A 6,429-nucleotide genomic window follows, 5' to 3' on the forward strand; every position below is an offset into this window, starting at 1 on the left:
GTATTTCCAAAAGAAGAAGGGTTATATATTTTGAAACTTGTTTTATGCACCCCTTAATGTTAGCTCACAATCTTCTCTTACATTAATTTAATTAGCTATGGAATTAGGATGTAGTGCTGAAATCAAGTCTTTAGAAAGTCTCACAGATATCATGAATTATATATACTGTTAGACATGCACATGTATGTGGTGTGCGTATTCTGTAACTTATGATATACTAATACAATAATATCCTCTTTTTAGGTATTTCAGGTGAGATACAAAGTCTAGATATCCTTTCTTAGCTGTTAAAAGCAATTGTATAAATGACCAGGTTGGATGCTAATACTGATAGCCTCAGTGGACAGGCTACAACAGTCACCTCACCAGACCTTTTTTACAGTATCATAGTTCAATGAGCACACCTATATCTCTCTAATTATGTCAGGGATGTTTTAGAAAATAGTAGTGAATAGATAGCATTTCAAGATCTTCTCATACCTGTTTAAAATATAATCACAAATTTCCCTAAGATTGGCTTGATGATAATTTTCTATAGTGGTGTTTCTATTATGCATACAAACAATGGAATAAAATGGTTATGGTGTGTATATATATTATTAATTAGTAGTTATAAGTAATCTATAAAATTAATAATAAAGGTTGAGTGAGTTTAATGACGGCTAAGATGGTATTTGTAGTACATTGGTTATGTGAAAAACTAAAATAAATGTATTAAATGTTTCTTAGAGCCAGGAGTGTTAAGTGTCGCTGCTTCATATGGACTTACACCATCAACTGGTCCTATTTCTGGCCACAACTAGAGATGAGAATGGGGACATGGTTTTGTCATTGTGACATCACATTATAGACATTTCGTGGAGACATCAAATCTATACATAAGGTATATCTATAAAATATATGCCAGTAAAATTTTCATACAAAAGGAACACTCTGGTTATGTATATATTATATATTGTATATATTGAACTATGATACTGTAAGAAAAAGGTCTGGTGAGGTGACTGTTGTAGCCTGTCCACTGAGGGCTATCAAGTATTAGCATCCAACCTGTGTCATTTATACAATTGCTTTTTAACAGCTGAAGAAAGGATATCTAGACTTTGTATCTCACCTGAAATAACCTAAAAAGAGGATATTATAATGTATTAGTATATCATAAGTACAGAATACGCACCCACACACATACATGTGCATGTCTAACAGAGTATATATAATTCAGTGATATCTGTGAGTGACTTTCTAAAGACTTGATTTCAGCACTACATCCTAATTCCATAGCTAAGTTAAATAATGTAAGAGACAGATTGTGAGCTAACATTAAGGGGATGCATAAAACAAGTTTCAAAATATATAACCCTTCTTCTTTTGGAATAATACTCGGACCCAAACTCTCTTGCTAATTGAGTTTATCCAAGCCCAGGTTGACCAGTGATATACACTACTTGTGTCAAAGGACCCATTGTTTATTTTACTCAGTGCTTTAATCTTAGTATATGTAACTGATAACACTCATTAATACAAGACTGAAATGCACACAATGAGCAGTACACAAAAGAGCACTTGTTGAGAGCACTCAAGGACCCCTTCATTTCGGTAAGACAATTAATGAATCAGGTTTGGTGGTTATTATGCCATACTGTGTAATATTAGAAGGAGGTATTTCAATCTATTTTATACATCGTATGTAACTGCTTTAAGAGGTATAATGATAATTGAATAATTGAGGACTCGACAAATCAACATGCATGTACATTAGTATTGTATATAACCAATTTATCCATGTAGCATTTTGTACAATGTCATTATCAGATTACCTTTTTGGTAGGTGTGGGCTATTGCCTTTCTTGGCTCCACCTACTTGGATATAGGTGAAGCTTGTGAACTTTTGACAAAGTCAGTAACATTTCTACTTCCATATGCATGCCAAGATCATCGTATGCATACTACTTCACACTCAGACACAATTAGTAATATTCTCAGGTAAGATTTTACACTGACAATCATGATGTTTCCTATCTCTCTACAATGTCAGTAATATTGTTTTGTATTCACTAGAATAGAAGGTAACTTGCAAGGGATCTTGTAAACTTTTATACCAATAAAGGAGAATACTTTTTACTGATCACCCCAAGTAAGAGCCCTTTTCCTCTGTTCATATACCTAATGAGCCTCATTTAGATATTGCTAAACACTTGAATTGCTCTGGATAAAGCATGTCATGAGTTAGGCTATTTAGGCATCTAGTACAACTTCATTAAATAGAACTTTTAAGTATACAACTAAATGTATATCCCAAAGATCATCATCAGTTAGATAGTATGATCATTCATTAAATTTAAGGTTTTAGTGATATGATTAAATTAAACTCATTGTGTTGTCAATGTTATGCTTTGAAGCATATTCATTCTATTTTAAGGGAAGGCACACAACATATGACAAATCCCCAATGCAAGACCTTCAGGCACACAAGCTTGTCAAGTAGAAAAGAAACTTTTGGCTAAATTGTGTCATTGCAGATTGTTTTCATATATTACTTCTGTTAATACCCATCTCTATGTAGACACTGCTATTGTATGCCCCTAGTAAGAAATGATATGTTTTTTATTAGTTTGTCTGTCATTGTAGATTCTCTTCACCCAAGCTGATATTGCATGTGTATTACCATGACACTGGATTACTTTGAACAGGAGTGCTGTTTACTATGGATAAGTAATTAATACTTACCAACAAGTCCAAGGTGGGTTTAGGCCTCAACTGAAGCAACATCCAATATACAACTCCTGTTAACAATCTATGAACTAATACTTGAGATTTTGAGAGCTAGCAAAGGCAAAGCATTCATTTGAAAAGTGTCTTTGTCTACAATGTAGTGCTTAGTCACCAAAATTTGATGAAAGCTACAACCATTTTTTAATTTAGGTATAATATGGCATTGTTTAGGAAACAAAACGAAAGTCACTGCAATTGCTTAGTTCATCGTTTGAAATGTTAAAAAGCAGTCACAGTGTACATCCTGTAAAGGCCACAGTATTAGCTGCTATTGGATATTTGTTAGATAGATCCTTGGTGAAATTCATAGCGCATCTTTAATTATAGAAAGAACTTTACAATCACATCTTCATGCTTGTGGGCATTGTCATCCTAATATTGCTCTTACATCCGTGAACACAAATATGCAGAACCCATGCCCAGCTTCACCCTCTTCCTTCCACTGATCATAAAACAAAAATTATTTGATTTTATTCAATGATTATCGAAAAGAGACTAAACAATGCCAACTTCATGGACTACAAGATTTACCAATCATAGACGCACGGAAGCTAATTTTAGAGATACTCAAAAAACGTTCAAATTATTGCTTTTCATTCTTTCTTTAATTTTATTTTTGAGAGACATTTATTGCTACAACTTGCTGGATTGATGTTGGAGCCATAGTGTTCTGCTAGTAGTACATGTTGCTATAGTCCCTAATTAATTATAAAGCATTCAAGGACACATGGTTCTGTTTATAGCCACCAACCAAAATAAAACGCTGTGCTTCATCATGTAACAAGCCTATGTTTTGCGCGTAAGCTCATGAAACTAAGAATTACTACCATTGAGTGAATTTAGAGATTATACTACTGCAATTGTATTTAGAATTGATCAAAAATTAAATGAATAATAGTGATAATAATTATAACTATGGCAATGTGAAATATTTTAAATTCCCCCAGTATATTGATATATATAATCGTGTATAGGAACAAATTTAATATTAAAATTAAAAAAAACTTACACACAATTTACTGATACAATCAATAGAAACATAATGTTTGACAAATAATACTGTCCAAGTATTGTAATTCTGGAGTATAATATCTAATGAGTTGGTAAAAAAATTCCTCTCTGTTGTATTAAAAAATTGCCAAAACTAATAAGGTTTGTTTGATTGCTCTATTATAAAGGAAGAAATGATGATCAGGGAGAAAGAAAGTCTGTGTAAGACAAAAAATGGTTCTCAGCCTAAAGTAGTAGTAGTATAGTTGAGTACACATCCTTGTAGTGGCGGCAAAAGAACCAAAGAATGAGAAGAAGAATGCATTACTTGTTGAATATTTCTAGTTGATATTCGGGTCAGCATAGTTGATCGATGACATCAAGACATAGTAATGAGGTAATGTAAGCTGCTTGTCCTTAAAATATTGGGATACGTTGCACGAGAGGCTGCCATCTGTTGGGTAAGTCTTGCTTGATAATTGGTACATGGTCCCTGCAGCTGTGGGTGTCATACTAAAGGTACTATACCAACACCATTAGGAGTTGTAGGCCAAGTGTAACCCTTCCAGCAGTCTGGTCAAGTACTCAATAACTTGGACTTACACAGCATTAGCATCACAGGTCTGGAGGATTTGAAAATGAAGTGTTTGTATGAAGTAGGAATATTGTAGAACTTGCATAAAGAACCAAGTATCCTCTGAGCTTCCCTGGTGATGGAGGATTGGATATGTTTGTGTTGTTTCAGGAAAGAAACTTGTCCACCCAGGATTGAGACAGCAACATGTTTGTGCTTCTGTGTCCAGGTTATTGGTTATGAAAAAGATTCTTTGGTTGAATCATAAACTTCAGATATCTTTTGGGAAAGAAGACTCCCCCCCCCCCTGACCCGGGCTGGCACTAGGGCTAGGGAAGTCACCACTTGGGTCCTGGTGTAGCTATTTCTTCTTTACTTGAGACATTAGAATGAGGAATTGTATCATCAGGAAGAGTTTAGGCTCACTAGTGACAGAGATACTTCTTTTGTGAATGTAAATCCAGGAACCATGAGCTAGTTGATGATGAAGAGTACCATCAATGGTATTCTTGTTTGAACTTCGGGGATCAAGTACGACAAACAAGATAGTATACAGTTAAGGTTAGATATTGTAGGTTGTTATTTTTCCCCCCCCCCCCCCCCCCCTTTTTTCTAATTATAACCAGATCAGATGGCTTTCAAGCAATAGTTTTTAGTTACTCTAGCAACCCACTTCAGATCATGACCATTCCCCTTTGATGTGTAGTGAGAGTAAATCAACCAATAAAACCCCCCCCCCCCCCCCCCCCCCCCCCCCCCCCCCCCCCCCCCCCCCCCCCCCCCCCCCCCCCCCCCCCCCCCCCCCCCCCCCCCCCCCCCCCCCCCCCCCCCCCCCCCCCCCCCCCCCCCCCCCCCCCCCCACCACACCCCCCCCCCCCCCCCCCCCCCCGCCCCACCACACCTAGCGGCTATGATAGATTTTTCATTACATTTTAATGATATCGTACACCATCAAAAATATACTACATGTAAACTTTGAGTGGAGTAGAATCAAGTTACTAAGGTAAAGCTGTCAAGTGAGATCTTTGCTTACAAATACAAACCGACTGACATATTATCTTACCATCATTACTAGGCTACACTTGCAATAACTAATAAAACATTCTTCCAGAACGTTTTAAGGAACTCTTACATAGAGATAAAGGATTTCATTTGAACCAAAATTATTTTATGGGTATTCCATAAATAATTTTCCAATTTGATTTTGATGATAAGAGAAAAGATTAAGATTTGTTTAAAAAACAATTTTTTACCTTTTTCCCCTCAGCAGCTCTGGTCTCGCTGTCCTCTCGATTCCTTAAACCAATTGCTGACTTGGGTTGTTTTCAATCCAGTTTGTTCAGCCCATTTTCGCTTTTGTCTCTAGGGAAGATAAGGGATTCTTGTGTACCATTGTCTCAAGACTACACGAGATTTCTCTTTGAAGCAGTAACTTGTTTCCCCTCACCATCCCAAAATCGTACGTGGTAGTGGGAAATTTACGTCTAATACGGTATTTTTCCTAACACTCAAGTGGTTTTTCCTCGAAGTCGCTCACTTTCAATATAGTGCGCTTGCAACCATAATTGTTTTGCATTTTCGTGGGACTCTAGGAGAAAAGTTGTTTGTTTCGATAATACGAATATAATGTCTTGAAAGTTTCCCTGATGGAAGGCAATCAACGCTTACTTTGAGGACGCTTTCATTCTTCTGAATTGTTTTCACATGCTGGAAACTCCATAAGAATCGAGCTAGCGCTCGATGTTGCCACTTTGCTGCAAACATCCACATACACAAGCGACTTGTTCTTGACCTGAGTCCCGTAGGCGGTTGTAAGGAATGGCCATTGGCTGCTGTGAGCTGGTAGCCTTCATGATGTTTTCTCGCGAAGGACAAACACTGCATGTGTGGAGCAAAAGCACACAGAAAAAAATGAGTTTGGGTTTGACTGTGAACTGAAACTCTCGCTTATATCTCTCTCCTTCTCCCCAATGCATTCAATATAAATGTTAAGCTATGCATTCCACCCAGTTATGGCTTGAAGGCACGCACGGGGCTTTGATTTATCAGCCTTTGTGCTGCCGAAACTATTACGTCTGAGATTGCATAGCTGA

The 6,429-nt window shown here is 36.9% G+C and overlaps 1 pseudogene; it reads right to left on the minus strand.

Moving 5' to 3' along the window:
- Positions 1 to 3,160: 3,160 nt before the first annotated feature.
- On the minus strand, positions 3,161 to 6,220 carry LOC121392649 (annotated as a pseudogene).
- Positions 6,221 to 6,429: the final 209 nt, after the last annotated feature.

Source organism: Gigantopelta aegis, unplaced genomic scaffold, assembly GCF_016097555.1.
Source record: "Gigantopelta aegis isolate Gae_Host unplaced genomic scaffold, Gae_host_genome ctg4239_pilon_pilon, whole genome shotgun sequence".
Lineage (NCBI taxonomy): Eukaryota > Metazoa > Mollusca > Gastropoda > Neomphalida > Peltospiridae > Gigantopelta > Gigantopelta aegis.